The 19,568-nt window shown below is 38.5% G+C and overlaps 1 protein-coding gene across 3 annotated transcripts in view; it reads right to left on the bottom strand.

Annotated features, from left to right (window-relative positions):
• The window catches only part of SLC39A10 (solute carrier family 39 member 10), a 112,841-nt gene that overhangs the window by 73,967 nt on the left and 19,306 nt on the right, over window positions 1-19,568 (bottom strand). Inside the window, exon 2 of one of the 3 annotated variants that reach the window (XM_074339534.1) lies at window positions 16,382-16,484. The exons of the other annotated variants lie outside the window; for them this stretch is intronic. The gene's annotated coding sequence lies outside the window, so the exon portion shown is untranslated. The remainder of the gene's footprint in view (window positions 1-16,381; window positions 16,485-19,568) is intronic. 3 annotated transcript variants of the gene reach the window in all.

The raw sequence follows: 19,568 nt of genomic DNA, 5'->3' as shown, positions 1-19,568 counted from the left end.
GTCTCTTGGTCTTGGTAGAGTGGTCTTTTTTAGTAGGTGTGCTGTGGGGTGCAGTGGCACAGTCTTCCTGGTCACCTGAGCCTGCAATCCAGGTGTGTCCCTTGTGTGTGCCCTCCTGTTGTAGTTGAGGTGTGGTTGCTATTTGCATGTCAGTGGGAGGGATTGACCCTTAGGCTGACTGTTCTGAGGACTGCCTATGATTACAGTGGAGGAGTTGTGGTGCAGAGGCTGACCCTACAGAGCAGGATCTGCCTCAGCAGGGCTCTGGTGCCTACCCAATCCTCCCCTTGGGTGTGTTTTCTTTGGAGGTGGCTGGGTGATGCTCCAGCCTGTTTTGAAGCTGGCTGCTGGGGGCATCAGCCCCAGGGCAATCTGGGAGGGGACACACTGCAGGTCAAGTTCAGCTGCAGCCTGTGCCCTACCCAGGGCTACCTGGCAGGAGTCATAAAGCAATCTGCAGATGGACTACACCTTTGCTGTGCTTGGAAATATCTCGGGAGGCCAAGCCAACAACCAAGGCCAGCTGCCGCTAGTTCCAGGCTTAGGGCTGCTCAGCCAGAGGTACAGGACACTCTCAAGCCAAATGTTACTTGTCTGTGTTCTGTGAACCTTTGAGAAATCCTAGGAAACTCTGCAGCATGAACCAAGGCAGATGGTTTGTACGAAAAAGCCACTGGAAGCAACTTGGGTGTGCCTGAAAGTTGGGTGGGACAGGGTCTCGAATAACCAAGGTGTGGTAATGAATGAGATAGCGAGCTTGATGGCAATTTGAATATGGCTCCCACCTGAGTCTGCACACCGGGAAGGGGAAGGGTTCATCAAATAAACAGGAGGAGTTTCTGCTGGCTCCTCTGTCTAGGAGAAGGCTGCCCCTCCAGCCCTTGTCCTGATGCTAGACAACTCAGTTCCCTCCTGTATGTCCTGTCACCTCAGTAGCTGCTGCCCCAATGCTAGAGCTCAGAGCCAGTGATTCCATCGGTAAGTCCATGCGCGGCACCTTTAAGAGGAGCATCTGGAATTCCAACCATCTTCCATCTCACTCAGCCACAATCTCCGCTGGTTTTCACAGCCAGAAGTTATGGGGACTTCTCTCCTTGGCACTTGAACCCTGGGCTCGGGAGGGGCTGGGATCCCTTGCTCCTCAGGGGTCACCTCTGCAGTGAGATATCCCTCCCTATTTTTAATGGTTACATGCAAGTGTGGGACCAGCCCATTGCACGTCTCTCCTTCTCCTGCTAGTCTCTGGGTGGCTTCTTCTGCATGTCTTTTTTTGTAGGGCTTCGGTTCAGCAAAATTTCAGGTGATTCTCAATGATGGTTGTTTTGTGGTTTAGCTGTAATTTTGATGTGGTTGTGAGAGGAGGTAAGCACAGTGTTTACCTACTGTGCCGTCTTTACCGGAACGCTCTCATATCTCTTTCAATTATGTTTTCTTGGCTTAGCTGACTTAGCTTATGTAATCACTGCTTGGTGACACTGTCTTCAGCTATTGTTATTTTTGCTTATTCCTGAAGCCCAGATATCAATCATGTCCAAATTATCTTTTGGTTTTTAATCACAAGACACTTTGTCACATTCACCACAATATCTCTTTGAAACACTTGAATTCTCTTTAAACCCCATACTTAAAAATTACCTTGCCCTGTGCCTTGAAGGTATGGCTGGTTCGATAACAGTTGTCACATTGGTATCTAACTGCCTCAAACAAAAAATGTTTACTTTAGTGGGTCTACCTAACTCAAAACACTTCTGGAAATATTGGAATGCTTGAACTCAATGGGAAAATTCTAAATCACTCATTTTCTAAAAAAGTGTAATAATAGGAACAATAAGAATCAGTGTGATTTAATGAAAGAGCACAGATTTGAAACAGATTTGAACTAGAATTTAGTTTGAATCCCAGAACCACAGTTTTCTAAGTAGGGGAAATTATTTAACAATCCAGGCCTCAGTTTTTTCTTCTGCAAAATAGTCCTTACGTTACAGGATGTCTATGAAGAGTTAACAAGATGAAGTTTATAAAGCACCTCGCATATTTTCCTATATATGGTAAATTGGTCATTGAATTTATTATAATAGGTAATTATTCTATAAAAACAATTAATTTGCAGCTGCTCTGGATCCCTCCCCACACCCTTTACATCTTTTGTTCTCAGAGTCATCAGCCACCAAGTTCTGCCTATTCATGCTCAGTTACAAAAATCTTCCCGGTAACATCTCTCTTTCAAAGCAAACACTGTTTCAATGTTGGGTCACTTAAACTGCTACAAATTTATTCTGGCTAGTTTGCACATCTCTGAATTGGTGAAAATTTTACCATTAAATGACCTTTTTCAATCATGCTGGCCCTGCACCTTTTCTCTTTAATCCTACCTTCTGCCAACTACCAGGCCCTCTTTCTGAAGAATTAGATTAAGTGATATGGGGATGCTTCTCAAACAAAGCATTTGGAAATAGTAATAACAGGAGGAATAGGACTTCCTGTCCTACAGGTAGCTTGTAAATCAGCGTGCTTGACTTCCACAAAGAGAGAAACAGCTTTTTGCCTCTATGCTGAGTTCAACACCAAAAAAGCGAATTCCGTCAAACACCATCTTCAAAGAAATCAAGGAACTTGCAATCCATATGGTAATCAATTTCCAAGTCTAAAAATGCCTTTAAAAACCTATTCAGCTAATTTCTAAACATGTATTCTTGCAGTTGCCTTCTTTCCAAGAACCTTGTATTACAAAGCATCTAACAATACATGGTACATCTACATGAATTACATAAACTGATTACCTAAAAGATACATATTCTAACATTGCCTATCTGAGCAATTAAATTAAGTCACTCTCATGAAAATAAGTTTCCAGTTAGCACCATCAATGAGCATCATGCTGTCACATTCACGAGCGGCAGTCAGATAGCATATAGTCAAAAGGAAATGAGTAAGCCCAATGAATAAGCTACATCTTGAGTGATTTTGAATCAAATTAAAACTACAAACAATCTGTGTTCTATTTGAAAAACATATTAAATCCAGACTCTTGAACTCTACTTATTTTTGGAGCAGGGACTGCCCAGTCCCATGCACTGATCTCTGAGATACCAGACTCAGGCAGGGACTTGGGGGAAAACAAATGAGGGATCCAGGAAGTGGGGACTAAGGCAAGAAACAGGTTTTCAAGAAGGTGGGCGTTAGAGTTCAGCAGCTAATTACTTAGTACCTGGTACAGAGCAACACTCAACAAACTTTAGATACATTCCTTTCTTCTGTTTTGCTTACCCTGTTCCTTGGCACCTAAAATAATGTCTCACATGTATTGTTCAAAAATAGTTATTGAATGAATACATGGCTCTTGAAGGGGCACTGGTCGTGGAGATGACCTTCTAAAATAGGGGTCTATGACAACACCTGGCACAAAGTTTATGGTGAATTTTTGCTGGCAGGGATCAGGAACTGGATCCTTAAGTACAAAGTTCTTGCTCAATAGAGAATTTCCCATGTAGCTTTCCATGCTTTAGAGATTCACCAACAGGTTTTATAACCCCCAGACAACTTGAACTACCGAATTTAACACTAATGTAATATTTAACCTTTATCTCAGAAAGTTTTGCCCCATGTCTTATGCATATCAGTTTATAATTTAATCCCTTCTTCTCTTGCTCCGAACTGAGGGAAATAGTTATTTCTCTAGTGCCTTTATTTATTTTGAATAGAGTCACCATTTGTTCTTCTTTTTCCAGGCTAACTCAAATACACTTTCATGCTATTATTAGCTATTATTTCTAACTCTTTAATTATCTTTGTTGCTCTTGGAATGTTCTTCAGAATTTTAATGTCTAAGTTCCCAGAGCCCAAGCATGGACAGGCTAGTGGAGGCTAACATGGAATTATTATCATAAGATCATTTCATGATTCCTAATTTATGTAAACTTTATAAGCGTTTGTTGTTGTTTGTATTATTACATGCTCCATTTGCAAGTTCATCTTTTCCCACAGTTTCTGAGGCAGTCTTCTGTTACATTAGGAATTCATAGACCTAACTGCATACTCCAGCTTCCGTGTATGTCATTTCTTTCAAGTAATTATCTTATGTGAATCCAGACTACATCTTTATTCCTAAACACATCATAGTTTTAACCCAAGGCAAATGCAAACAGTCCAAATTTAGTATTAATATCGTGTTTCCCTGAAAATAAGACCTAAATGGAAAATAAGCCCTAACATGATTTTTCAGGATGACATCCCCTGAACATAAGCCCTAATGCATCTTTTGGAGCAAAAATTAATATAAGACCCGGTCTTATTTTCTGGGAAACATGGTATCTAAAATCCAAAAGCAAACTCATTATCTTTATCATCTCTCCATCCCCAAATCGGTTCCTCCTCCTGCGTTCTCTGGGTCTCAGTACCACTGCATGCCCAAATTTGAGGGAGCAACAATTTTTATTCTGTCTTCTCTCTCACTACCTACAGCTAATTGGTTTTCAAGTCCTGATTAGTTTAACTCTTCATGTCCTGTTGAGTTTACCTCTTGAATATGACCCTTCCTCTCTATTTCACTCCACCACCTGAATTCAGGTACTCAGCATCTCTAGATTGAACTACTACAATAGTATTTGGTTTCTTTCCTTCAATCTATCATTCCCTCCTTTCCTGAAATATTTATCATGTCATTTTTTTTTGCCTTAAAAAATACTCACATTATCTACTTTGCTTAATATGCATTCAAGACCCTGACATCACCTGTCTTTTCATTTACCTCTTTTGCATTCCTCCAAAAAAATTCTCATTCCATTCCTAAAAAAAAAAAAAAACTACACCAGAGATGATAAATGTGTCAATTTTAATTAATTGTAAGTGGCTGCCTCGAACCATATGTTTTAAGGAGAAGTGCCATGACAGATTGGCCATGTCTACCATGAAGGGGTGGTGGAAACGGCAGCATCTATGTCATATATTTGCTGTCTATCTTGCTGTACGAATTAATGTTTAAATTTTCCTAACCTTTTATTTGCTTTGGTACCCCACAACTTTTTATATCCCTAGAACTGGTCTCCTAGATACAAGTCTTGCTTCCCTTTCTCAATGATCTCAGTTACCTTTTTAAAAAAAATATTTAATAAAGGGCATTTTGACAGAGGATGGGCATACAAAAACAATTAGATTCATGCCTTACATCATATACAAAATGTGAAAGATAAAATATTAAATGTTAAAAGGCAGAGTTCACTAGCCCGGTGGCTCAGGTGGTTGGAGCACTGTGCTCCTAATGCCGAGGTCGCTGGTTCAATCCCCACGTGGACCAGTGAGCTGCGCCCTCTACAGCTAAGATTATGAACAACAGCTCTCCCTGGAGCTGGGCTGCTGTGAGCTGCTGGGTTGACGTGAGCTGCCATGTGGGCTACCGTGTGCTGCCATGAGCAGCCGGTGGCCAGCGTGAGTGTCTGGCAGCCATTGTGAGTGGTGGGCAACCAGGGAGAGCTGCTGTGAGTGGCTAATCAGCATCAACCGGCAACTGACTGTCTCAGCCAGGGGGAGCGTAAGGCTCATAATACCACCATGGGCCAGGGAGCTGTGTCCTACACAACTAGACTGAGAAACAATGGCTTGAACCAGAGTGTGCGGATGAGGGGAGGGGAAGAAGGGAGGGGAAAAGGCAGAGTTATAAATATTCTAGAATGTAACATGAGAAGAATTCATTTATAATCTTGGAGTGAGGAAGGTCATTCTAACTATGACTTAAAATCCTGAAATTATAATAGAAGGATTGATAGTTTAACTCTCTCAAAACCAAAATCAACTATAAGGTAAACAAAAAGCAAACAAACAACTAACAAACACAAAACTTCACAACACTATAAGCAAATGCCCTAGACTGGGAGAATTATTAGCAACTCATATCAAAACAATATAATAGTCTTAATACATAAAGAGTTTTTAGAAATCAATAAAATTACTAATAACCCAATATAAAAATGGGCAAATATAAAAACAGGAAATTTACAGAGAAAATATAAACAGCTCTTAAACATCAAAAGAGTCTCAACTTCACTCACGATAAGATAAATCCAAATTAAACTATTAAGGCATCATTATTTGTACTTAAATCTGAAAAACACCCAAAAGGTTGATAACTTATGATTGAGGAGACAGTAGGGAAAAAAGGGCTCTCATATATTTCTGGGGAGAATATAAAGTGATATAATACTTATGGAAGGTAATCTAACCACATATCTCAAAATTACAAATGCATATGCCTATTAATCATAATTTCTCTTCTGAAAAATGACCTTAAATCTATACTTTCTTACGTGAAAAATGTCGAAAGTACAAGATTGTTCATTGCGGCACTATTTGCAACAGCAAAATAGTGTAACCAGCCCAACTATTAGGTACGTTCTAGTTAATACATCCATATAACAGAATAATGTTCAGCTTTAAAACAACCTTTTTTTTCTTGTGGAAAAATAAGGAACCTCTATAGTGAAATGAAAAGAAATATAGAATAAATTAAAGGGGAAAAGCATGGTTCAGAGATGAAAATACAGTGTGCATTTGCTTGAACATGGTTAGAGAGACTCTGAAAGCATATCCAAGAAACTAGCAATAGTTGGTCTTTCTGGGGACCTGGGTAATGGAGGATAGGCATAGGAAGACTTCTGATAGAAAAAAATTTATTTTAAAAATCATGCAAGGGTTATAGTTTTCTCTATCTGGAATGTTCTTCACGCTCATTTCCCACCTCAACCTAGTTATATATTCTTTAGCTCTCAATCATTTCCTCGAAAAGACTTTCTTTCCAATCTGGATAAGTTCAGATTCCCTCACATCTCAGTTGAACTCTGACATTTGTGGATATCTGTCTCTCTCATTTGATTATGAAGCTTTTAGAGGCAGGGAGGAAGCACAGCTATTTTTGCAAGGCTTGCTTGGCACACCGTCTCTATGTGAATGTTTGTTGAATGAAGAAATGCATGCTCAGGGCAGTGTGTGGGGGCACTGGTTTGGAAACCACAGGAAAAGATAAAGGAGGTGAGACAATGCCTGCCTTTAGACCGTTTATCAACTAGGGAAATTAAGATAAATTCACATATAATTATAAGGCAGAATGTCTTAGGAGTTACAAAATTAGGTGGTCATTGTTTTAGGAGTTACAAAATTATATAGGATTTAGAGCAACCGGACTGCTAGAATTTTTAAAATGTATTATGTATCTGAAAAACACAGTAGTATTTGAAAAGGGGTTTTGAAAGATTCATGTGATTTTCCTGAGGAAGTACAGGGTATTTAATTCATAAAATCAAATACATACAGGTGCCAAGCAGGTGGTACAATACAGTAGTCCCCCCCTTATCTGAAGGGGATACCTTTCAAGACCCCCAGTAAATGCCTGAAACACAGATTACTGAATCTTATATATACTGTTTTTCTGTATACATACATACCTATGATAAAGTTTAATTTATAAATTAGGCACAGTAAGAGAATAACAGCAATAGCTGATAATAAAATAGAACAATTGCAACTATGTACTGTAATGAAAGTTATATGAATGTGCTCTCTCTCTCTCTCTCTCTCTCTCTCTCTCTCTCTCTCTCTCCCCCCTTCTGTCTCTCTCTAATAACTGATCTGATAACATAGTGTGGGGACAGAGTCCCAGAGAGCAGTTTCCAGGCTCTCGGCCTCATGTGGAAAGGTGCTGGCTCGGGTAGTAGGCGGCCATCAGCTGTGACTAGCTGGCCATCAGCCATCAGCTGTTAGCTATTAGCCACTAATATAACTGCCGTGGCTACGCTAGGGGATTAGTTAGTTGGTTGGCAGAGGAGCAGAATGCTCATTGCAGTTAGCAAGGGGTGGGTTGGTTGGGTGGTTGGCAGAGAAATGGACAGCAGATTGCGGCTCATGTGGCTCCTGCTTCCTGTGTCTCCAGCCCAGCCACCAGCGAGAATATTGTGGTAGGACTTCCCTATCTGTGGCTCTGTTGGTGTTCCTTTTTGGCCTCACCACATCCTGCGTTCTGGTGCGGGGAGTGGGGCTAGAGACCCTGTATGACACTAAGTGACTAACAGGCGGGTAGAGTATATACAGCATGGACAAGCTGGACAAAGGAATGATTCTCATCTGGGAAGGATGGAGCAGGATAAAATGAGATTTTATCATGTTACCCATAACAGTTTGCAATTTAAAGCTTATGAACTGTTTATTTCTAGAATTTTCCATTTAACATTTTCAGACCACACTTGATTATGGGTAACTGCAACCATGGGTAAGGGAGGACTAGTGTGTAAGTGAATGGATTACCAAGTGGAAACTGATTAAAAATGAGATCTAGAGGTTCTGAAACATGGCTGCATATTAATATCACTTGGGAGATTTAAAAAATCCCCAAGCTCAGGCCATAACCTAGGCCAGTTCAATTAGAAACCCAAGATGCGGTGGAGGAGGGAGGTAGAATAGAACGGAGCTGGAACCCAGGCATCTATAGTTTTTAAAAAAAACTGCCCAGAGGACAGTGTGGACCAGCAGCATTCTCACCACCTGTGACTTGTTAAAAATACAGAATCCCAGGTCCCACCCTGGACTTACAAAATTAGAATCTGCATTGTGACAATATCTCATATACACTGTAAAGTTTGAGAAGTCCTGCTCTAGAGAAAACTTTGTACTCTTCCAAGACAGTGGCCATTCATTACGTAGTATCAATGTTTCCCTATGGAAATGAGTGGACCCCTAGCTATAGATACTCTAATTTTTCCACCTATACTGCTGACAACAACTGAAATAAATGAAATTAGGTGGAAGCCATCCAAAGGTGACTGAGGCCTCCCAGTTTGCTATAGAGGGAAAGGGGTGATTAGTGGAGTTTATCTAAAGCTTAGGTTATTTTAAGGCATGTCTTGCGGAGTGTTACGCCAGGTCTCTAGTCCCGCTCCTCACATCAGAATGCAGGCATGGTGAAGCCAAAAAGGAACACCCATGTAGCCATAGATAGGGGAGTCATACCACTATATTCTCGCTGGTGGCTGGGTTGGAGACACAGGAAGCAGGAGCCACATGATCCGCAACCTGCCATCCACTTCTCCCTCTGCCAACCAACCTCACTTGCTAGCTGCAATCCACTGTGCTAACTGCAATACGCGCTTGCTAGCTCAGCCCCCATTTTCTTGCTAGCCCCCATTTGCTGCTAGCGTAGCCACAGCAGTTATATTAGTGGCCAATGGCTCACTGGATACAGCTGATGGCCAACTAGCCACAGCTGATGGCCATCCACTACCTGAGCAAGCACCTTTCCACATGAGGCCAAGAACCTGGAAACTGCACTCCTGGCTCTGTCCCCACAGGCAGTTCTTTTAATGTGGGTTTTTGGTATTTACTTTAAAAAAATTTTTTTTTTGGAGCAGCTTAAACACCACCTGCCAACATTATCATGTAGTGTAACACTGTTCTCATGACCAGCTCAGCTACTCTCCTTCCAAACTCCCTTAAGCAAAATTTAAAGACTATTTTGGAAATAAAGCTATAAAGGATTGGAGGGCCTGGAATGCTAGAGTGAAGCTTATTTACTTAATTTTGGTATGTCAAGTCCTTCAATATTTCTAAAGCCAGGGTTGTAACTGCAAAACAAACAAAAAAAGAAAACTTGCTCCTTCATGATCTGGTTGGAAATACAACTGACATGAAGGAAACAGTTGAAGACTGTTCCAACAAGTACCCAGCTCCTACTATGTATCAGGTGCTATTCCAAGTCCTTTAACTTCATCCCTTGGGTGGTATTATTCCTAGTGGGCCAGCTCCCTGGAAAGTTGATGTCATTGTTCCTAGAATGAATGATCTCACAAGATAAAAAATGTGGCTGAGTCAGAGCAGTCCAATGGCTCCAACTAGAGGCTGTCAGCAGCTCACGAGCATGGTCCGAGACAGAGAGCCTAGCAAAGGGAGGGAGGGGAGTTCAGCACAGGTGAAAACTCACCTCAGTAGGTCTCTTTCTCCATGGCTCAAGAGTTTGACAACAGTTACAAAATTTAAAGTGGCAATACTAGGAGGTGGCTTTCAAAGAATAATCAATACCAGCAATCATTTTCTCTCGCTCCTACAATCCTCGTAAGATCTGTTCCTCCTTTTTAAGTTATGTTGTGCACTGAGTAATGTTTTTACCTACCTCTGCTGAAATGTTATGTAAATCACTTCTATGGATAAATATACAGATATATTGCCAGTGAAAAATCGGGCTAAAGCCTTAATCTGCTGCACTTCCACTGCACTAAAATATGCATAATTATTCCTGAAACACACTAGGCATTTTTGTAAACAATCCATCAGAGCAAAAATGAAAAACTTCACAAAATGGGTTTCTGTAAGTTTTTTGATAGTTTTTTTAAAAGAAATTTCTAAGCACTTTCAAAAATTTAAACACTCAAAGAATTTAATCACTTAGAACAGCAGTACTATTCCTTTATAAGTTTATAGACCATGCATTTATTTTGTGTTTAGGATGTACACAAGCATAGTAACCAAAAGAAGAGAAACAATGTAATGTATTAAGCAAGGCACACAGGAGGAAAAAAAAAAAGTGTCCTTTTTAGCTAAAAAGAAAACAAAAATTTTTCTGTTATCAAAGAGGAAGAAAGACACCTCTTAATAAGAAATATTTTCCCAGCAGTGAGCTTTGGGGGTAGGGAATAGACAAAGACCAAGTCAGAAAGTATTGCTATGACCCCTTGGAACAGAACTTCGATTTATGTAACAAATCAATCCACTTACAGGATGTGCTTAACTTCACCTGTTGGGAGGTAGGTTCAGTCCTTTCTCCTTCGAATGAATGGGGAAGGCTATTAGCTCTCCAGCTGCCTCCCACCACAGGAATGTGTGCTATCAATCTAGAGTTATTTTGAAACCTACAGCACTTAAAAGAGCTGTATCAACAGGTTTCTCCAGCTCCCTAACACTGAGCCAATTATAAATGCTGAATGCAAAACTTGAACAAGTTCAACACCATCATAGGAATTCAAAACCAGCTCTAGATAGAGTGAGGGTATTTTTGTGTGTGTAAATAGAATCACAATTTATGTTTTTTATCACTTCAGCCTTTTGAGAACTACAGAACTAACAAAGGACTAGTTCCTCAGCTTAATACAGAGCACGTTTTAAGGAAAGCCTGGACAGAGAACTTTTTCCCAGATGGAGGTGCTAATGTGGTTTTCAAATTCAAAAAATGTCGTTCCAAGCAATGCAATAAATGCCAAGCCTTTGATTTATTTATTATCCAACACATTTCTATGGCCACTGCCCTTCAACACACATATTTATCTAGTCTCTCTAGGCTTTGGCCTGTATACTTTCCATTCTGTCTTTAAATAAAACTGCTTCCAGTTCCAGTGGTTGGTGAAGTGAAATACTCATCATAGAAGTTTCAACTCATCCAGCCCTAAATGCTAGGGGGAAGCCATAGGCAAATTCTAACCATATTTTAAATCTTTAGCTATGATTGTTAAACTGCAAAATGATAAGTATTTTTTTTTTCTTAGATCAACTCTTTTGGGTTGAAGCATTGATGTTCAGAACTTGGCTTGACGTATTTGCACAGCCATTTATCACTATTGTCATAGCATTTGCAATTTACAGTACTAGGTGGCTATACTTATGAGGGTCTATGGCTTTATAGAATTTGATTTATCATGAAGCCTCTCAAACTTCATGTGGCATGAACTTCATTGAAAATGACTAGAGTACGATTTCAAGCACTGAATGATTATGTTACAAAGAATATGTGTATTTCCCCATAACTAAACAAATAAGAACACAATTAAAAATAAGCCAATATCTTCCAAATGAACACTCAATAAAAAACAATCCTTAATGAAGGAAAGAAATGAAAACCTGTACAATAAAAAAATAAACTACTGAGCAAATAACTTGCTAATTACCTTTCACTGACTATTTAACCAGTTTCTTAGATGATCTATATATCAAAATTAGAAAGGGATAGTGTCTAGATAATTGTCTAGATAATTTATTAATATAGATTTAGGACTTAGTGGAATAAACTTGAATGTCTGATGACTTTCCACATTTGAGGAAGCAAATTAAGTAGCAACAAAAGTTGAAAAATCTAGGGGAAGTGGAATAAGGAATCAAAAGATGAGATTCAGTGATTACTCGTAACTGCACAAAACAGTGAACACTTAAAGATACCTTTCACTGTTTTCCTCAGTCTTCCTGGGATTTGTTTAAGCGTTTGGACCCTACATGAAGTTAAAAACAGACAAACAAACAAAAAACATCCTTGTAGGAAAAATATTCAAAGTCAAACAAACTTCTTAGTAAAGTTGCCTCCGAAACTTGCATTTGACACTGAGTCTATAACTTCTTAAAGGGATATGACAAAGTTCTTTACTTTCTGGAGGGCATGGAGTATTTCCAAAAATGAGCTTAAAAGTCTGTAATCATGTAAGCATTACTTACTTGGCCATTGCAAATTAAGATGATCAACTGCCTCTACAAAATGGGAATTATGAGTTTCAGGTTTTATACTCACATGCCTATACATTTCCCTCCTTCCTCCCTTCTTTCCTTCCTTTGTCCCTTCTGCCCCTCTTTTTCTTTTAATTTGAGAACAGGATTTTTATTGTCCTTTAATTATAGTGTAAAAATAACCTGAAAAACTAATGTGGAGCAAGATTAACTGGAGCCTGCAAAACCTCTCCACAATTCTATTTATCACAATTCCACAGAGAGAGGGTCTGGAGAAAATTAAGAATCCACAGTAGATGACCAAGGCAACTTTACTTAAAATAGCCCAATAATGGAAACAACACAAGTATTCACCAACAAGGAAGGGTAAAATTGTGGTATATCAACACAATGGAATACTATATAACAAAACAAATTTCTGATACATGGAACAATATAAATGAATCTCATTGACTTAATTCTGATCAAAACAAACTATACACCAAAAAGGACACAGTTTATGGTTCCATTTATATCAAGTTTAAAGCCAGCAGAGTATTTACAAGACAGGGGTTATTGATTGGGAGGGGATACCAGGAAGTCATATATGTGCTGAAAATGTTCTAGATCTTAATCTGGTTGAAATATGCAGGCTTGTCAATATATAAAAGTTAATTGAGCTACGCACTTTAAGATTTGTGCATTTTCCTATATGTATGTTATCTTCAATTAAACTTTTAAAAAATGAAATTAAAAGAAAATTCACAGCAGAGGAAGAAAATACAATTTAGGAAGCCTCCACCAAAATGCCAATGGCTTCAATGAAAGTGAGACAGTCCCAGTTTTAAAAATACAGAGAAATAACCCTTTACCAAGGGGATAGAAAAATGACCAATCTTTTCCTTTTAACATTTCCCAGCTCATTAGGCATAGATTGTTGTAGAAAGAGGAGAGGAATTAAAGAATGATTAAGCCTCTCCAAAAAGCTAGTAGAGTTTGAGGACTTCAGTTAAGTTTCAGAATTCCTTAGTGATCCTAAGGAAAATAGGATATAAAATCCCTTTTATATCCTTAATCCATTATAAGAGAGTACACTGATTCTCTTTTGAGGGAGACTGTTGCAAATCGTACCCAGGAAGACAGAGAGAAAACCAACTCTTTGGGTTTCAGGCAGAGCATTCTGGCCTCAAGTGTACTTTATTGTTCAACAGAACAGGAAGGGAGGGAGGGCTGTGGGCAGGGTGCTGCTGTCCAGGAATGAAAGGTGTGCACATGGTTGGACTTGCCTTTGTGTTCTTTCTGTGAAAAACCACATGATGGATCTGGGAGATTGGGAGCAGATGAAAGAGAAAGCCCAATATTTATTTCTAGTCAGACTCTCTTGATATAATTCATGTGCTCTTCTTTTTCATAGAACCATGGCAAAGTGAATCCCTACTTCCTTACCCTTTTTTTTTTTTTTTCTCCAGGCCTTTTAGAAACACCATGAATTCTTTTGTCCCATCCTCCTCTCTCTGCACACTCACCAGTGCTGGCAGATCATTTCTAACAGCAGAGGCTGTGACTGGTGATGAATGTGTGGAAGGGCTGTGGCTTGGATCTTGAGCTTTGAGCTCTGGCATTCGGACATTGTCTCTGAAATTCTAACAAACAGATTGCTGCCTCTTTCACCACCCAAAGTATTGCCAATTACAACCTGGCGATATTTATGAAATTATTTTAAAATCCTAGACTAAAATAATGGAGAAAATTATGGACAATGCTAAATCTGAGAATTTCATTTAAATATGAGAGCAGAGGGGTAAACATTTAGAACCTATCTATGTGGTAGGTATTTTATATACATTATCACACTTAATCCTCTTGATATCTCTATAAGCTAAAAATTAGTACCCCTATTTTATAAGTGAAAGTCTCAGGCAACAAGCAACAAAATTATTAAATATGCACAGCCAGGGTTCAAGCCCAGGTCCATCTGACTCCCAAATCATTTGATCTTACTATTGCTTACGCAAGGTACTTAACTCAACACATGCAGAGCTTAACTATTCTTTCATCCTATGAAAAGAACATATAAGGCAAATTAAATCAGCTAAAATAGGTGGTAATCTCCTTGAGGGCAGAGGCTGATTACTCATCTTTTGAGTGGACTGAAATAATACCTCGATGTGTTAGGTGTCTATTTCCAAATAGGTACGCATGAGATAGATGTTGATTGTTTTTTAAACAATCAACACAACACAACATACTTTCTCAAAGCATGTATAAGCATCTACATTATTGTCATTATAGATTCAAATACCTGCAGAAAAAAATTGACTCATTTAAGTAAAAAGTGAAGACAGTAAAAGGATGGTTAAAATGCCAAATGATAGCATAACCAAAATAAAGAACTTGTGTATTACATTTTCTGGTCTTTTAAGCTTTAAAGCCACATTGGCTAACATTTCTGTTACACCAGGAATAACAAGCAAAGACAGAGCCTTTCATGGTATAACTGACCAAAACGTGGAATCACTTCAAAGAAAAGAACATGCAGATACAAGGTGTTCTGCTTACACAAGATGAAACCTAAATGGCAGATTAAAATCCAACTGTTAGTAAAATTACACTCTGATGACCAGTTCTTTACAACAAAGAATCTGAAAGCTGACTGAATACATTTTCTTTACAGGACTTTTCTCCCTCATTTCATTTCAGTTTCTCCAGGGGGAAGAAAAGCACTGAACAAGATTTAAATTCTTAATGCTGAAAGTGGTTGATTTAAATTAAGTCAGAGTTTGTTACTGAAAGAATTGCATCTGTGTCTTTAGTTGCTGCATTGTGAATGAGTCTTTGCAGTTTAAGACATGCAGAATTCCAAGGTGATGTGCTTTGTTATTTGCTTTTAACTAGTAAAACTTGCAGTTTGCCGGATGTCAGGTAATTCAGAATTTAAAGTTATATCATAGAATAAAAGAACTTCTTATAAAGGCTCATTAAGCTTTCAGGTAGAATTATCAAAGTTTTCAGGATTGTGATTGCTGTGTTCCTGCTCCAGAATTCTCTAGGATGAATTTGCTTACAATCCTAAATGCACTTGTAAGTGATCAGTTAATCTCCATTAACAATCAACATGTCTGGTTAGGTCCATTTGTGAGATTACAAGAATAAATAGTATTTCTTTCTTTCTAGATTTTGTCTCTATTATTTTGTTCATGTTAGTTATTACAGTAAACAAAAAGTCCTGAAAGTTTAATAATGTGTATCTATACACTATAAATGTTTTCTTCATTACTTGAAATGTTTTCTCTTATTTTTTACTTTTATGATTCTCCAACAATGTTAGAGCAGTCATTACTTGTCAAAAGGAATATCTACATTGGCTAGTTTTTTTTTCCTTTGGTTTTTTTTCCCCTTTTTGGGCTAAATACCTCTTTTCAGCCATTTTGGGTTATCTTTTATAAAAATCTTCAACTGACCACTACATAAAATCCTTTGTCCACATTATGGTTCTTAAACCAGTCTGTATTGGCACATAACTCTCCCTCCTATTCTTGCTTCTCCATTTTTAATGCTTTCTTAGGCTCAACATTTTCTTGATTTTAACTCACTTTTTTTTTCTATTCCTTTGTATTAATTTATGTATTTCTTCCTTTTGATTGGTAGTCACTTTATTCTATTTTAAAGTCTTGAAAGTTTTTACTTTTGGTCCCCAGTGAATCCCCTAGTGATGCCAATTCATTAATACACCAAAGGTTTATTGCATGGCACACTCCTCTAATGTGACTCTCTGGCGTGTGTGTGGCGGGGAAGGAGGGGGGCAAATCTGTCACTCATTGTATAGATCCTTGTTTGGCTGAAATGAAAATGAAAATGTTCAGCTGTTTAGCCAATACATATACTTTGCTAAGTAACTATGCCTTTTTTTTTTTAATGGTAAAACGAAAAACAAAAAACTTACCCTTTAAAGAAGATTTCAATAGATGATATAGGACCTTTACCAATTTATTTCAGCTTACTCCAATTCAGGTAGCAGTTATAGAAACCCGTCAGGTCCCGAAGCTCTGGAGACCACACATGGAAGTTGTTAAAGCAAGTCCTTCCTCCTAAATTTACCATCATTTAGATTCGGTGAAGTGCTAAGGTTTCCAAACCCCAAGCTTTATATAAGGTGTTTTCCTTGAAGAGTGAGTGGTAACTGTTTTCCCCAGCCAGCAAGGATCTTAGGTTTTCCCTTTTAAGCTTCGGGTTGTTCTTCAATTAATCTTTTTATGTTGTAAAACCCTCAGGGGGTTATATCCGACTTCCATATTTAATGTCTTTTAATTCTGCCAGTGATGATCTATATATACATTCATGAGCTCATCTTCCCCTTAGGACTTACACAGGTAGCAGAGATTAAATTGGCATGCTTTACTACTTCCTGGCAAATGCAAGTCTGACTTCATGAATACCTTCATTTCTGTGCTTGCATCTAAAAGTTTCTGAGAGAGTGAGATTACTTGATTAAATAAATAAAATAAGGTCTTTTGGACTGATCTTTTTGTAACACGATGACTAGAGTAAACTGGCAACATCCTGGCTTTCCCTTTTTTATTTACATGCTCCCCCTCCAACTTTTTTAGTCTTGTGAGTAATGCCTTTGAAATCTGGAAAGGTTTGTATCACTTTCTCGTAGCCTGAATTATGCCCCTATCCTACCAGGGTATATGAGTATATTTTACAAACAGTTTGTCTGTTGTACTGAACCTAAGAAAAACAATACATTTTGCATTTGAAGAGAAAGAAAAGTATTTTCCCTTCCATTACTCTCTTCTTTTGGAGACAGAAGTGGGAATGGGAGACATGTGAGTAGGAGAGGCAATGACCCAAACAAAACCCAGTGAAGCTTGAGTCAACTGTGTGTGCCACCTTCCAGGAGGTCATGGTCTGAAAGAATTCTTAATTGAAATGATATCGTGTACCACCTCCTTTCACCACCTTCTCAAATATTCCACACTCCACCCCCAGCTGCTATCTCCTCCCTCATTTAAATAATTGTCCTCCATAATATAGTCATCTCTGTATTGACTCATCTCCCCATTAGGAGAGATGCTGCTCTTTGTACTCTCTGCCTATAGACTATAACCTGGTCCTAGGCTTTCGATAAATGTTTGCTAAATTGAAATAAATTGCTTGGCCTTGCTCAGAATCACTTTTTTTAGCACATAGAAAAAGCTTATTTCAGTTCATACCTTCATCTTTACCGCACGCTATTAAGGTATAGTGACCAAACACAACCTAAAGAAAAGTAACATGGTTGAAATTACAGCATAAAAAAATTTAATATTTTTTTCTGATAGAGTTCAACATGAGCCATTCTTAATGTTTGGTGGTGTAGGCCTCAGGATGCAGGCAGAAATGTTTTTCTGATTTTAATATCTTTCTGGCTAGTGTGGGTGATACTCAAGGGTAATTAAAATACATTAAATGCAACTTTCACAAGTTTACAAAATTAAGCTTAAACTTGAGCTTGTCTTCAGCCATATCTACATAGTGCACAGGATCATAAAAAAATTTGGTGAATCACTGACTGGACTGTATGTCTCCATGTGACCTCACATGCAGATCTGGATGAGCTACAGACTAAGTTGCCTCCGTTTTTTCATCTGCAAAATTTGTCTGGCTTAGGGGAGGAAGAGACAGAGAAGTACAAATAACAAACAGTGCAGTGCTTCTCTGTACCCTACTTTGTGCATATGTTCTCGAATATGCAAGGTCAGCTACCAAACTAGGAGCAGCGAAACAAAGGAAAGAAAGCACACGTCCTCTTGGTAGGAGGGTGGTGTGTCAGGTTGGTTTATGAAAGGATATTAGGATTTTAAACAGAAGATAAAAATATTCCATTATATTTGGATCCTGTTATAAATAATTACAATTAGATTTTTAATTTCCTGGAGTCAAGTTATTTATTTTTACTTCCTCCTATCACCAAGGCCTTCAACACGTATGTTTAAAAGGAGAATTTTAAGTTATAATGCATTTGCATATTTTGAATTGCTACATATATCTTAAATAATTACCATAACGTACCTAGCAAGTAAATAGATAGCATAAATATATATGAAATTGGTTATAAAATTTTTTTTGATCACTTGGGATGAGAAAATGTAATAAATATTTCTGATATTAGGTTCAAAGAGCAGTTCCTTATGCTTTTTGGGGGATGTAGCTGACATTCCCAAACTGCCATGACTGTAGTTTCAAAACTAAAAGGCTTAAGAAGGTTGCCATTTTAAGGGATCATTAAAATTTTGGAGGGAAAGATCCCACCAGAAACTGAGCATTATTTACTATTGAGCTGTATCACCAGACTCCTCACGCCTTGCTGAGGGTGAGAAACAGCCTGCATCTGTCCAGAAATGTGGAAACTGCATGATAGGTAGCTCTCTCTGTGTGGAGAGCAAGCACTAAAACAGAAGCAAAATAAGGCAATGGACATGGCGGCTGTGATTTACTAGATTAGGACACTGGCAGAACCAGAAATCCTCTACTGCCTGCAAAGACCAAATGTAGATTGGGCCATTAGACCCAGGCAAAGGGAGCTTCTAATAGGCACTTGTACTTTGCATCTATTGCTCTGTCTGTGTTCTAGAGAAAGGTGTGTTTGATAATATTTGAAAGGGCGATATTTGGTGTCGGATAGGCTTGGGTTTGAGTCCTGCGTTGTCATTTATTATGTTAGTTATATAACCACCACCCCATACCCAAGTCTCAGTTTTCTTATTTGTAAAGTGGAATAATAATTATACCTACTTCATAGAGTACTTCATAGGTTGGATGACATAATGTATGTACATATATTTCTTAGCACAATGCCTGGCATTCTCAGTGAATGTCAACTAAAAATGAAACATCAACTGCTCAGACTCTCTTTTCTGTAAAAAGGTGGGAGTCAAATAAAGTCTATATAGTATGAGATATCAAATAGTTTGTGTGTCTCTGATCAAGGGCTGCTGTCCACCCTGTCTTCTTGTTGTTTTAGATCACTTTCAGATCTCCTCCATCCTTGCAAACATCAGAGGTTTCTAAAGACATTCCTTCATTCAACAAGTATTTAGTAAGTGCCAACTCTGTGTCAAGTAGCAGCTATGTCAAGTAGTGTTGGG

This window comes from Rhinolophus sinicus, linkage group LG01 (assembly GCF_036562045.2).
Source record: "Rhinolophus sinicus isolate RSC01 linkage group LG01, ASM3656204v1, whole genome shotgun sequence".
In the NCBI taxonomy this organism is placed as follows: domain Eukaryota; kingdom Metazoa; phylum Chordata; class Mammalia; order Chiroptera; family Rhinolophidae; genus Rhinolophus; species Rhinolophus sinicus.
This window is presented reverse-complemented; position numbering and strand designations above follow the sequence as displayed.